We start from the raw sequence: 15,110 nt of genomic DNA, 5'->3' as shown, positions 1-15,110 counted from the left end.
TTTTATCAGTAAGAAAAAAAACAATTGAATCTGTCTATTTTCTCCATCAGATTCATACCTTGCACACATGCCTTTTACGTCTTACGCATGTGTATTTTTATTTACGTACAAACAGGGCTGTGTTTCCAAACCATTGTAAGCCTACAGTTAGATTGCAGAATTCATTGGCACCACATCTACATAATAGGCATACAATGCTTTTAGGAAACGAAGCCCTGCAAGACTAAATATTTACTATTTTTTATTTTTAAAGCTCTTCTGACATATATGTCATCAGGGTGAAATGACGTACAGTAGCTCTGGTGACATTATTGTGGTGACTTTCTTCAGTCTAAATGCGGCGGCTGGGCACTGTTTTGTTCAGAATACAATGCAAAGAAATATGTGAATCAGATTGCAGTTTAGTGTTCATATTAGCCTGGGTTTCCCCAGACTGCCTTTGCTCAGCGCGATTTTATTCTCGCTGAAAGGCAGTCTGGAAACCATGGACCTGATTTTCGCCTCGTTTAGGGAACCAATCACAGAACGGGGAGGGAGCAGCAAGACGATGACGACATCTTTGCAACACAACTAAGCAGTTTGTTTATATCTATGTAGTCAACATGGCAGCAGACGCGAAGCTACCTTTTGATGCAGCCTTAGATATTGTTCTAAGTAGTTTAGATCGCAATTTTATTTAGAAAAAAGAGCAGCGTTTGGCGTTAAACCATTTCTCTACATACGTCATCTGGTATAATGGAAACGATTGGCTATGCGCATTTGATAGACATTCTTAGCACCCAATAAACGGCGCTGGCACATTCGTAAACCACGCCTCAAATACGAGAAAATGAACATGTGGTTCCCAGACCCAAGTCTCAACGAGAATTGGGTCTGGCGTTAGCCAAGCTATGTTCATATAACAAATCTGTCAGATTCTGAAATTGGATTGAATTCACAGACATTCCTCAACATTTTGTCCTGTTGTTAGAAGTAACATATTGTAAGCACATCAGAAATAGAATGCAACACATCCACTGTAGGGTTCTTTTTGTTTTTGATGTGACACGATGCTTGCGGCCAGAGTAGACAGAGCATAGAAAACTTGGGATTTTTTTGGGAGTGAATTATTTAGTGCTGTGGAATGGTTTTGTCATTGCCACAGCCCTAAACAACTCATTCCCTGAGCAGTATTACTAAACTAGGGAGTGGACTGAGACACACCCATGCTTTTTTCACTCATAAAATGCCTTTATTGTTCGTTTTTATTTAACCCTTTCCGTTATCTTGAGTCCCTCTCTTCTGTCCCCCTCACAATCTGTCCATCATTGCAGCGGGAGCACGTATCTGAGATGAGGGCCATGTTACGGTGTGTTGTAGGGCTGAGCCCTGAGCAGAGCTCAGCAGATGGTACAGTCAGGACTGTCACTGCTTCTCCCCAGATCCCTTATCACTTCAAGCCACATCCCTTAACGGTGTTCACTCAGAAACCAGCCCAGCAGACAGCATTAGCATGACAAGATCATTACAACCTGGATGCATTTGGGCACTTTTTTCCAAGGACTTCTTAGTTCTTACTATACACACACACATACATCTCTGACCTTGTGGTTTCCATTGTATATCATTTTCCTGCGTCCTACTTTCTCTAAGGGCAATGTTGGCGCATGGAGGGTCTTCCTTTTTTATTTAAAGTACAAGTAGGGCTAAAAATAAACCAGGGTCCTTGAGATAGTGTTGAAAAGGGTTTCCTTTTTTTCTGAAAGAAAACTTCCTTGACCAGGTAAAAGGAAAATATGTTTACAGTACTACTACATTTACATTTATGCATTTAGCAGACACTTCCAAAGCAACCTAAAATAGAAGCAATTCATGAGAGCCAAACTGTACAATGCCAGGTTTATAGGTATTTAGCAGTTTGATTTGATAAGAATTAAAATCCTTTCAATAAATTTAAAAAGAATTGTGGCAATTTACTTTCAATATTTCAGAGCATCATATGTGATCCTGGATCACAAAACCAGTCACAAGTCGCACGGGTTTGTGGCAATAGCCAACAATACATTGTAAGGGGCAAAATTATCGATTTTTTTTTTTATGCCAAAAATCATTAGGATATTAAGTAAAGATCATGTTTCATGAAGATATTTTGTAAATGTCCAACCGTAAATATATAAAACATTTATTTTTGTGAGTGAATGCAGCACAATCGCGAACATACTGTAAATGGACAACTTTAAAGCCGATTTTCTCAATGTTTTGATTTTTTTGCACCCTCCAGATTTTCAAAAAGTTGTATATAGCGGCCAAATATTGTCCTATCCTCGCAAACCATACAACAATGGAAAGCATATTCATTCAGCTTTCAGATGATGTATAAAGCTCAATTGTAAAAAAAAAAAAAAGGAATGCTTTTGTGGTGCAGGGTCACATATACAGTAAAAGGCATGCTTTGACATTTGTGGTGTAGTGCCATGGGAAAGATCTCTAATGATGTAATTTCTTTAACTTTTTTTTTAAGAGCGCCATTCCATTATTGAACTTCTGTAATTACCTGATATGCAGAAAAGTAGTCAGAAAGAAGCTGGTCGTGCTTGAATTTGTTTTGGTGAAATGATGGATTTCTGAGTTCCTTTTAACAAGAAAACATTCACAGCCTTATCCGCTGTGGATAGTTTTTGGTTTGCATGCCTTTCATTAAAGAAGAATATAGTTACTGTCACAATATGTGTGTTTAGTTAAATTTTCATGGACTTTTAGTTTGTTTCTCCTAAGTTACCTGTTTCCTTTGTTCTTGTTTCTTGCCATTCATTAGTTGTCATGGACATTTAGTCATCATCATTGTGTATTTAAGTTTACAACTTGTAAAAGACCCTTTAATTTTATAGTGGTTTTACAGTGGTTCAAACATCAATCACCTTTGAAAACCAGTGCAAATGTGGACAGGTCGGCTCATCTCATCACCAAAGTAATTTCAACTTTCGAAGTTTGCTGATATTGAGGCGTTAGTCGCACTCCTTTGATTTCACAACTCCTACACTTTTCACGTGTAACACGATCGCATTTTTGAAATATGTCAGTGGCAGCACCACAGAAATGTTAGTTTTTTTTTCATTGAATTTCCTTTCCTTCATCAGGGCTTTGGATCTCAGTTAAAAGAGTCTGCTTTATTATTTGGTTCAAAATGCAAGAACATGGCTTAGATCTCTGTGACAGCCCTCACTCCTGTACCCCTTGAGACTGATAGAGCAAGAAAAGATAAGAGAAATAGAGAGACAGAGATGGCATAAAGGCAGATACACACCTGTTTATTTGCTCAGTTTCATCAAAGAAAGAAAACGGCAACTGTGAGAGATGTTGACTAACTTGAAATTCGCTCAATTTTATTTTAGATTTTTTGACAGACCGTCAGAAAGGCACAGTTGATTTAGAAGGGCAGTTTGAGCACAACAACCTGTGCTTGGGTATTTTACAAAAGGAATGCCTAATGAAATTTCCGGAGGAACATTTCTCTTCATCATAAAACAAATTCCTGCTTTGCCACATCCCATTCAAATATGTAAATTTGTGAAGTTGTAAAATACTCCAAAACCTGTGTGTAAAAACGAGTGTATAAGATTTGGGTGGAGCTTAGGTGGAGGCGGAATGATCCCTCTGGTCGCTTCTAGCAAGTTTTGTTAGCTTGTTTTTTTTTTTAATGAACGGAGAAAATCCGATTTTATCTTAATGTCCAAGTTCACTCTAATATATAAAACTGACATTTGAATATTTGACTCAAGGGTGTCGCTCATCAGTAATCACGCCAGTCTCAGTCTCGTCCTGCTCGCCACAGTAAACATAATGAATGGCGACTGTAGAATGCAAAAGCAGAATCCAGGACATTTTGGGCGGTCTCGAAATCCCGGGCAGACTCGTCACAGAGACTCACTAGTAACCTAGCCTTGTTGTTTAACGGCACTCTCTTACCGGTAGGCGTGGCCTCGTAGGGCAGTGAAGCAAGTGCATTCTGAGAGTTGTTATCTTTCATCCACATGAGCCACAAATACATTTTCTGGCTTTTCTCAGTCTAGAAGGCTCCAAAATCAAAAATAATTTCACATTTCTACTACATAAATGACCCATTTTAAATACACATTCATCTTTACAGAGGTGAAGTATCCCTTTAACAGTGACAAAATGTTTACTGCACGTAGTGTATTTGTGGACTGTTTTGGACTGGAACGCAGCCATGCCCTTCACTCGGATGTACATTGCTTACGTTGCACAAGTGCCCACTACTGGCGATGTTTTCATAATTTGCGGGTGTTTTTCTATTTGCATGTGTTTTTTTCAGTTGCAGCGCGTTGAACTCTCTTGGCCACCGTAGGCTATTCTATTAGCTAACTTGGATATAAAAATATTAAAAACTGAAAAATAAGCTAATTAATATTTTGTTGTTTTAATTTCACTTTTTATAATACTTCTATCTTTTTATTTATTTATTTATTTATATTTTCTGTTATAGCCTAATGTACCCCCCCTGACTGTATTTTCAAAACTAATAAACAAAATGGCCATTACCTGGTATGAATTGAAACATCCTGTTGTCCATATATGGCACTGTGGAGATTTGCACGTTATTGTAGCTTTCTTCTTCGTTGGTCATAACAGCTCAAGTGCAGCCTTTGGCAGATTAATTGAACACAAATGACAATAGTGTTTATTCGATGAAACTCGGTGTTATTTAGTGGAAAATACATATAAATACGACTTAGACATGTTAAGCTTATGAGAATTCATTGATATTTCTCTGAATATGCTCACCATTTGGACGAGAAGCCCTATGGAATATTTCACTTGGCAAAATCACCAGAACTCGCGTGACTGAACAGGTATGTGCTGCTTTATCACATTCTGGACGTTTATTTGCACATTTCGCAGCGATGTAGGCTAAAACTGAAAAGTTTTTCAGCTTTGCGTTTTGTGTGTGTGGGCCTACATAAGACAACGTTGTCATAACGATCCCCTTCCACACTTATCCGTGAAAATGACTAAAAACGCTGTATTATTCATGTCAGGCCAGTAGACTAGTTAGCGAGGTCACTTTGTAAAGAAACACGTGTCTAGACTGAACACGTGATAATCATGCACATGACGTCATGTTTTTTGTAATTTACACGAGACAATAACGGTATGGTTTTCAAAATCTTGCATTTTTAATCCCTTTTATAAAAGTTTGCGTTTTCAGCCCCCCAAAATGCCGTTGTTGTGTAAACGGCCAAACGCATAAAAAGTATTACATTTTGGGAAATGGTGAAGTGTAAACGCCCCTATGAGTCACGAGTGAGTCATAAGTACTGTTAGGTTTTGATTTTGCATGTTGTGATTTGTACTCGTGATACAAAAAATGTATAGGCGATTACTGTTTAATAATAATATAGTAGCCTATATTAATCTCATAGCATTTTATCATTTTGCCTTCTTATGTCATAATGACACTTGTTTTCCACAAATTACCTTTTATGTCATATATTTAATCAAAGCAAAGTTTTTTATGTGTCAGAAATGGGCATCCAGCTACTTATGAGCTGGTTCTTTTAGTGAATCAATATACAACACCACCATACTTCAGTTAACCAACAAATAGGATTTACAAACATACCAATATATACCATGTAGCCTAGTCTGGTTTATGAATAAACAACTCGCATGAGCTGATAATTTTAAGGATTAATAAATAAAAAAAAGACTCACCAACTCCTATGAATATGAATCCTTCACTGAATGAGTCAAGAATAAGTCTTATTTTTTCAGTTGGAAGGAAAACAGTGAAGGCTGTCAGATAATTGTTTTTAATATGTAAACCAAAAAGTTAATTGTTTAATGTATTGAATAAACTAGACAATGCTGCATTTTTTTTTTTTTTTTTTACATGTGAGTCTTTGGTGTAGGTGCAATTAATACAGTATAGCCTAATACTGGCATGCAGGAGAAATGATTCAAACAACAGCAAGAAACTAACTGTAGGGACTGTGATTATGGATTGTAACTTTCTGATGCATCCGTTTGTCTGTGTTTGAATAGCAGTGCATGTCATTCCATCAGCCCCTAAACTCTTTTTCTCTTGTTCTCCATCTCCCATTCAATCCTCCTCACATACAAACATCCCAGACTCCTCCATCTTAAGTTGTCTCCCATTTTTAATCGATTGCTCTATCACAGAACAGCTGTTGTGTGGTGTGATCCATGAGCTGCTCTACACATTAGTTATGCCACACAAAGACAGTATCTGGGTGTCCCTGAGAGCAAGACAGCCCAATCCATCCCTGCCGACTCAAATTCTTTCACTTGACGTATTCAGCAGAGCACATCACCGTGAGCTGAGCCTGGAATCACTGATAAAGCTTCCACTGTTTGGATGCATTGTCTGTATTCCTGTAATGTCAGGTTGTTCTGCTGTGTCAATGCTGTGTATGAATTAGTTGCTTTGTCTGTTTTGACTAGGAAGTCACTGCGAAGGCACACATATTGAACCTCTGTTGTGTATTTCAGATCCTCTGCATGCGAAGAAAATGTGGATTTAAAAAAAAAAAAACGGATTAATTTTGATTGAAGAATGCAACATCTGTATTCATAGTGTTGGCTTCTCTTTCAGAGTTCTCTTTGCAGAAATCGATATATGTTTCCTACTTATTTGTGAGTCAGTTTTGTGAGTCGAATTTCATAGAGAGAGTGTTTTTTTTTTTAATACCACTGCTTGTGGTAAACATGGACATTTGAGTTGGCTGCCTTTTGAATCAAGAGTTCTTAAGTAGGGATATTTTCTTTTCAACTGGCTCCTCTGTGCTTTTAAAGAAGTGCAGGCGTCTGTCTTAACGCTCGCTCCAGGGGTATAAGGTCTGGGGCTTTCGGTATTCTCCTGATGCCTAAGTCCTTACTTGGGGGATCTTACTGCATTTTTGCTGCCCTACTTTGCAAAGCTCTACTAAATGTGTAATGATGCCCTCGTGTCCTGCAAGATTTCAGTTTAATTCGGGAAATCTTGAATTCATTTTGTACTGCGTTGGGAGGAGGGAAAAAAGGAAAGAGTATAAGTACATTTTGTGTGTGTGGTGAGCAGTGTGAGCTTTTACCAAGTCAAACGTTCCTCAGTGATAAGCACATGTTTAGCTGCAGGACTGAGGGGGCAGAGGATCACTGGTGCAATCCTGATAGCAGAGACACCCTCTGTAGCTGTTTTCTCAAGAGTTTATTTTATGTGTGTTTGTGAGGTAAAGATAAAGAGTGTCTGTTAAATGAATTGTCATTTACCTGGTTACCACTGTTGAAAATAATCTTGCAACTTGATATACAACTTCTGCAAAATAAATGTCAGTGTTGTTTACGGTTTATCAGTGCGAAGCTTGCCGCCACTCTGGACTGCTGTGGTTGGTTTTCAGGGTGTTTCCAGGTGGTTGCTTACTGGTCCAAATCTGCGTTTAACTCCACTTTTAGACATACACTTGCACACTTCCCTAAGCACGTCCCCTCATTTTGCTGCCATTTTGAAGCGTGTTCAACTTCGTCAAGTGGGCGAGGGGAAGTTTATTTGCACAGACCATCGACTCCTCGATTTTTGAAAAGACGTAGCGAGTCTACTCAATTGCAGATCCATAGACCGTCCGTGCAACATTGCAACATGATTGTGACATCACAGCAGATCATGCTTAATTTACCCCCAGCCAACCCACACAATTCTAGTGTATGATATTGGATGAGTTATTTTGACATTCAAACATAGGCCTAATACTTGTATAGTTTATTGTATTGTAGGGCTGTAACGATTAATCACGATTAATCGAAATCCAAAATAAAAGTTTGTGTTTACATAATAGCCTAAATGTGTGTGTTTTGTGTATAATTATTTTGTATATATAAATACACACACGCATGTATGAGAAATATTTGCATTTATATACTGCATATATATTTTTATATGATTTATATTATATATAAATAGAACTATTTTATATATAAATAACATATTTTTATTAAATATATACATGCATGTGTGTGTATTTATATATACAAAATAATTATACACAATACACACACATTTATTATGTAAACACAAACTTTTATTTTGGATTTCGATTAATCGCGATTAATCGTTACAGCCCTATTGTATTGCTATCATTTTTGTTTGTGTAATTTTTTATATTTTCTCCAACAGCAAGCATACGCAGGCCTAATGATTTTTCTACCAAAGTTAATGAAAAGAAAAGTTTAGAATAATAATTGTTTTAAATTGTACCGACCAAAGTGCGTGTTCGGTGCTGTTCGCAAGTGTCACGACAGTAATCCTAGAGCTCCTGCACTCAGATTCAAGCCGCTCAATAGCTTGTTTGTGGTAATGGCGAGAACAATTTGTAGAATAGCAGCAAAAATTTAAAAGTAGGCTATATTAAAAAAGTGACTGGACTGAAACATATAATTTTTTTGAAACTGGTGCTCTGCTGTGCCAAGAGACGTTTTAAAACATTTCACTGGGTTCTTTCCCTTTTGTAGAAGAAACCTTTTATGTCCTATAAATGTGTTGTATATATTTATGATAATCCGCACAGCTTTCAGTGGACAATACTGTTTTAAGTTATTAATAACAGAACATGGATGAATGAGATAGTAAAGAGCGGGATGTGCTTGATATTAAAAATATATATTTTTAAACACAATAAGCCACGAAAGAGAACTGAATATGCTACTGACAGGATGCTTTTTGTCCATATGCTCAGTCAGAGCAGAACACAATCAATCATAGTAGCCACATAATATATCAAAATGCCCGCCTGATTTATCCAACTCAGGCGGTAGCTCAAAATAACAGTGAAACCCCTGCACAATTAATTCCATATTGCATCTTATTGTTTGTTGCATATTTGTTTGTTTGTAGTTGTCTGGAACTAATAAATGTACTATTGAAATGTAATTTTTTTTTAAATATTATATTATTTTTTGCTGTGGCTCTTTTGGAAAAATGCATTAACCAAAAATTAACAAATGGCTCTTTGTTCAAAAATGTTCCATTTCGAAAGGGAACTCGCACTGCATCAATGGTGCTATTAGGGAACGAAGTACAATCCCACCATAATGAGGGAAGTGCATGCCAATTATGGCTCATGACAAAACGTCAGAACTGGCCGTTTCAACATGAAACGCCAAGAAAACACTCCTTAAGTAGCACTTTTAAGTTGTTTACGTTCATTATTATTGAAATGTTATGGTTTGAGACAACAATCTGCTGTGTGCTGTGTTCATGGTTTTGAACAATGCTCTGAACAGAGGGTGGGATCTCATGTTTTCAAAGCTAGCTTGCTATTGCTGGCCTTTCCAAAATTGCATACCCTACCTTTAAACACAGCCCAAGTCAAAGGAGCCTGCCCCCAAGTCATATTCTGTTTTGTCTTTTTTTTTTTTTTTTATATGTCTAGTCTAAAGATTTACCAACATTATTGCTTTTTTACATATTATTCTCATAGTTTGATGCTTCAAAAAGTTAATAAAGAAGTTCATTATGAACTTTTTGAAGCTTCAAAGTGGTAGTAGTGTAGTTGTCAATGGAGGGAGAGAAATCTGTCAAATTTCATCAACAAATTCTTAATTTGTGTTCTGAAGATGAATAAAAGTCGTACGGGTTTGGAACGACATGAGGGTGAGTAATTAATGACAGAATTAAAATATTTGAGTGAACTATCCATTTTAGAGTCTGATAAGTGATAGCAAATATGCAGAACTGTCTTTATTTTTTTACAAAATAAGTTTTTAAAAACTAAATTATAGGCTATGTTTAATAATAATACTAAAATACATATTATAATTATTTTTATTTGATGCATATTTATGCATAAGTGTCTATGCAATCTAAAATAATTTTGAATGTAATTTATCGTTAGACCTGATATTTGAAAAAAAAATACAGTAGTGACACTTACAGCCTGTTAAATAGAAATGTATTAATATATCAGTAAAAATATGAATAGAAATCCATGTGATCAGACATTTTATGCGAGGGCAAATGATTTCCCCACCTAGATTCTGCAACCGATCCCACAGATGTTATTGACCAAAAGAAAGGTGCTTGATTCATTCATCGCTTCATTCATCAGACAGTGGACCTTTCTTCGCCGTGAAATATGTCTGTACCTTCGTCTCTTTTTTTTTTCAAATTTAGCCTAGCAGTTATTGGGAAAAGATACTCTTTTCACTCTCTCTTTGAAAATAACCTTTATAAGTTGAAATATAATGCTGAATGTCTGCATAAAAAGCAGCCCATTTCCACAGACAATAACATACAGCTTCAGCTTCATGATGTAAGTCTGTGAAAATCTTAGGTTGACCTTTTCCAATACTGGAAAACACTCTATGTGATACGTACACTCTATAAGTTAGCTAAGTTGACCACATACTCTCATCCAGTCTTTTCATTCGCCACATAGCCCAAGTTCCCCTTAATATGAAAGACATTCAGTTTTGAAGTGCAGATGTGAGCCTGCAAGGATCATATTCTGTCATGTTTGGCATTCTGTTTGTACACATTCTACATTCCTCCGGGGAAACTGTCCTGTAGAGAATTAAATACTGATGTTCTAGTCACACACATAACCATATATTTTTACAAGCTTACTTGTCAAAGTTTCGCTGGTCCCAAATTCATCTTCCCTCTGCCTTGAGTGAATTCTTATCTCGGGAGACTTGGGTGACTCTCTTGGCACATTTTTTCCACAGCTCCATGTTGCACAGTGACGGTTTGACAGTCGATTTCAAAGCCTGTAAATCCCCCAGAATGCCGTTTGCCTGGTGCTTTGAGTGGGCATGAAGCATCTGCACTCCGACAAACAGCCAAACAGATACTACAGCCTAGGGATGGATGAGGCTAGAGAGGCTCTGTTGGTGCTGAAGGGGATGAAGGGGTGATGGGGGCAACGAATCACTCCCCCAAATCTTCCTGACAGCTCACTTGCCGTAGGGATGTGGAGCAAGGTTGGAGGGTGCCCCACTTTAACACCCCCACAGAGCCCTAACCCTGAGTGTTTGGCTGTAAACACGTGCACACACACACACTCAGGGGAACACTCCCACTCATCTCCTGATCACGAAAACAGTGAGAAGAAAGAACAAAATGAAAGGGGGAGAGAAATGCTGGAAAGATTCTAAACATTTTATGTCTCTTCATCTGTCTGTCAGAAAGTCTGTGTGATTGCTGCTCTGATCCCAGAGCAGAGACCGTTAAAGCGATAGTTCAACCGAAAATGAAAATCTGTCATTATTTACTTGTCCTTAAGTTGTTCATCCAAACCCGTATTACATCTTTTTTCCCTGTGGAACCCAGAAGGTGAATTTCTGAAGAATATCCAGGTCACTCTTTTCAGTATAATGCAGTAAAGGGGGACGGGGGCTTTCAAGCACCATGAAAATAGTCCATATGACTAGTGTGTTACATTCCAAGTCTGTGCAAAATTTTGCAGACAAAATCACTTTCAAACCAAGCAGATTCTGTTCGTAAACATCGAATTTGTATGACCAACTTGAACTTGTTCTGAAATCTTGCGCCTTCATGCATAGGCTAAATCACGATCATGTTTTTTTTTTTTTTTTTTTTATGACTGGATTTCACCCACAAAAATTTGTTGAAACAATGGTAATTAGAGAAGTATTATTGTCCTTTTTGGGAACTCTTTTTTTCAATTATTGATTCATGAATCAGATTGATTCGGTTCTCAAGTTCAACTCACAGACACAATGATCTGGTTGCAACTTGCAAAAGTTAACATCCCACTGAAAGAAACAAAGACACAAAGATGTAGTGAATTTAGAAGACTTGCACTAGTCGTGCAAAATATTTGTATGCTTTCATACGCCATTTGATTAATTGTAAATGCATGAAAAAGAGTGACCAGTACATTACTCAAGATCTCTCCAAGTCAAATGGTCAAATTTATAATGCAATGAGGGTGAGTAAACGATGACAGAATGTTCATTTTTAGATAATTCGAGGCAATCTTATTAGTGAATTGAAAAAGCATAATGGACCAGATTATCACACAAAATGGCCAACATTTCCATTTCATTTATTTCTAAGTGGTTGTGTAGCTCGGGCATTACTAGACACTTCTTATGTGTGTCTGCACACAAAAGAGAGACAGCATTGTGCATTTTACTAAGAATGACTGTATTAATAATATGACCTCCAGGGTTCCTCTTCTTTTCAGAGAGTGCTGGTCAGTTTTAAGGTCAGTGGTTCCTCAAAGGGCTTCAGAATATAAATAAACTCATTTTTTGAGGAAAGATTGTTTTTATCTAAAGCCTGGATGGAGGGCTGTGTGTGTGTGTGTGTGTGTGTGTGTGGTGTGTGTGTGTGTGTGTGTGTGTGGGGGGGGGGGGGTGGGGTGTGTGTGTGTGTGTGTGTGTGTGTGTGTGTGTGTGTGTGTGTGTGTGTGTGTGTGTGTGTGTGTGTGTGTGTGTGTGTGTGTGTGTGTGTGTGTGTGTGGCAATGACAGTGACCTGAGGGCTGCACCCATCCGTCAGTCAGTTACGTGTGAGTCACAGCCTTTTTAATGATGAGGGAAGAGGGCCTTAAGAGCCGAGGAAATGTCGCGTTTTAATGGCTGAACTCTTTTTGGTTGATTTGGCCCTGGGTTCTCTGGGCATGAGCATAATGATGTGAAATCCATTTAAGAGCTGGGAAAGAACTGACGCTCAAGAGGAAGTTCTGAGTGCCACGCCACACACACATACACACACATAAGCTCACACAACAAGACTTTAACACCCCTAAAGCCAGTTTCAGCCAAAAAAAGGCTTAGCATGAGCCCATAGCTAGATGGTCATTATGTGGACACATTGACCTGTAGAGGCTACTTGATTTTCAGATTTTAACCGGATGTCATTTCGTAACAATCGTTAGCATTGTTAGCACGTTAATTTGTTTATTGCTACTATATTCTCTGATGTCTATGAGTAATGTGCCAATACAAGCAGAATTTAACCCATTTAGTTATGCTTGCTAAGCAGTGTAGTAGTCAGTTACATTCTATACAGGACCATAAGGGAAATGTCAGTGGAAGAAATGGAAAACACCAGTGACAACTAGGCCTAAGAAGTAACCAAAAACAAACTTAAATATTAACCAAAACACAAAAGAAAATATTGTGTAACTGCATATGCCTCCCAGAATTTGTGCTCGGCACAATTTGTGGTATGATGTTGATTGCTTGCCACAAAATTATTTTGGCTCATTTCTTCTTATCTTTGAGAATAAATAAATAACCAAGCAAGCAAAATTCAAGGTTATAGCACTAAAAACACGTTCATTCTTCAGTTAAAACTATGTATTATTTGATCTGTACAGTTGTTCTTGTCATTTTTACCATGACATTAGGGTTTTAGGTGTTATATTTTTATGACATCGAAGGTGTACAATTTAATATGACTTTAGAAACTGTAATTTTTTTCACACTTGTATAATAACACGCATCAGCGTTCTGACTGACAGGGTCCCTACGCAGTATTCACTGCACCCTATTCCCTGAAAATGGTGTATGTTGAAGTTTATTTAACAAAATATGTTCATTCAGAACACCCTGCAACGTCATCAAACATAGATGACTCTTGAGCCAAAGATATTAGATACGTTTAAAGTTTGATTACATTATATAGTTCTGTAAATAAATGTACTGTATCATATGTTTGTGCTATACGTGTATAATATATCCATGTGTGTTTGTATATAAATGCGTTATTCATTTAATTAGTGTATTAATTGAAATTGTCATATTTGAAAGATAGGCTACATGTCTGTTGCAATGTTTAATATGAAAACAAACATTATTTGGTTATGCTCTATTTTGTCTCTTATCTTGTTAAACTGTAATCCTGATAATTGCATTGTAGCTGTCATGTCTTGTAGCCTACATTTGATACCCACAAACAACCACAAACCACACCTGGGAATAACTCAATTACATCGAAGCCTCAACTAGGCCTTCTCAGTTTTCACTGTCCTTTTTTTTAACTTAAGTGTACTTCAGTGATGCACAATGACTGATGGGTAAATTTCTCTCCCTCCACTTTCTGTGAAGTGATGCTTTGATGTCCCGTCATTCACGGTGCCCTTTAAACTGAACATATGGGCTGTGTCTGAAATCGAGTAGGTACTTATTCTGTATAAGTAATTACTTCACGACTGCTAAAAAAGTACGTTCTATAAATGTGTGTAGTATGAATGTAATCCGGGCGTACTACATTCACCATGTTGTCATTATCATGTGATCTTCCAGCATCAGTTGCTTCGCTTCATCTCTCTTTTCACAAATTCTCTCCCATGGTCTCATGGGATAGTAGTGTCCATCGTATGCACACTTCACTGTGAATTCGGACATACTACTGTCACATACTGTTTTTCGCCTACTATATAGTAGGGAAGTGTGTGATTTCGGATGCAGACGTATTGTCTCTTTTTATTGGAATCTCACTTAATTTTGTAGAATAAAGTCCACTTCGTAGGGCACTTACGGTTGAATGCACCTACAGTATATTTTTCACGTCTTGTTACTACTGTTGAAGGTTGGGTTTTAACAGTTGTGTATTGGCCCCTTTCATTTTAATTGTAAGTGCCTCACTGTAACCCAGAAAAACAGGGAGGAGTCGAAGTTAAATTTTTGTGGGGTTTTTTTTTTCAAACTTTAAAATTGTCAACATCAACTATGATAACAATATTAAAAGAAGTAGCTAAAACTGTATTATAGCATCATTACATAATATAATCATAATTTATTTTTAATAGGAGATTACTATAAACAAAACAACCAATAGAATGTCATGTCACAGTTAACACATTTACTGTGAAATCTGCTTTTGTAAACAAACTGTCATCTGGTGACAGTTTAATGCCTTGGGGACCAAGTCTGTTAGACAAATAAATTGACAAAATAAATGGAACAAAGTCCCTTGATACTAAACAGAAATACTTTTAAAACATTTATATGGTCTCTAAATGTAGAAATCAAATTAACGTATTTGTTTATTAATTAGGCTACTTTATTGGTGTTAGCTAATTGGGTACTCAATATGTGGGTAATTTTCTGTTTTAGTATCAGTATCTTTTTTTATAATAAATA

The 15,110-nt window shown here is 37.1% G+C and overlaps 1 long non-coding RNA gene across 3 annotated transcripts in view; it reads left to right on the top strand.

Annotated features, from left to right (window-relative positions):
* Positions 1–4,511: 4,511 nt before the first annotated feature.
* The window catches only part of LOC307008142, an 82,457-nt gene continuing 71,858 nt past the window's right edge, over positions 4,512–15,110 (top strand). Inside the window, exon 1 of one of the 3 annotated variants that reach the window (XR_013799757.1) lies at positions 4,512–4,850. This is a non-coding gene — a long non-coding RNA (uncharacterized lncRNA). The remainder of the gene's footprint in view (positions 4,851–15,110) is intronic. The other 2 variants (XR_013799758.1, XR_013799759.1) reach the window with 2 other exon arrangements.

The sequence above is a fragment of the Phoxinus phoxinus genome (genome assembly GCF_949152265.1).
Source record: "Phoxinus phoxinus genome assembly, chromosome: 12".
In the NCBI taxonomy this organism is placed as follows: domain Eukaryota; kingdom Metazoa; phylum Chordata; class Actinopteri; order Cypriniformes; family Leuciscidae; genus Phoxinus; species Phoxinus phoxinus.
This window is presented reverse-complemented; position numbering and strand designations above follow the sequence as displayed.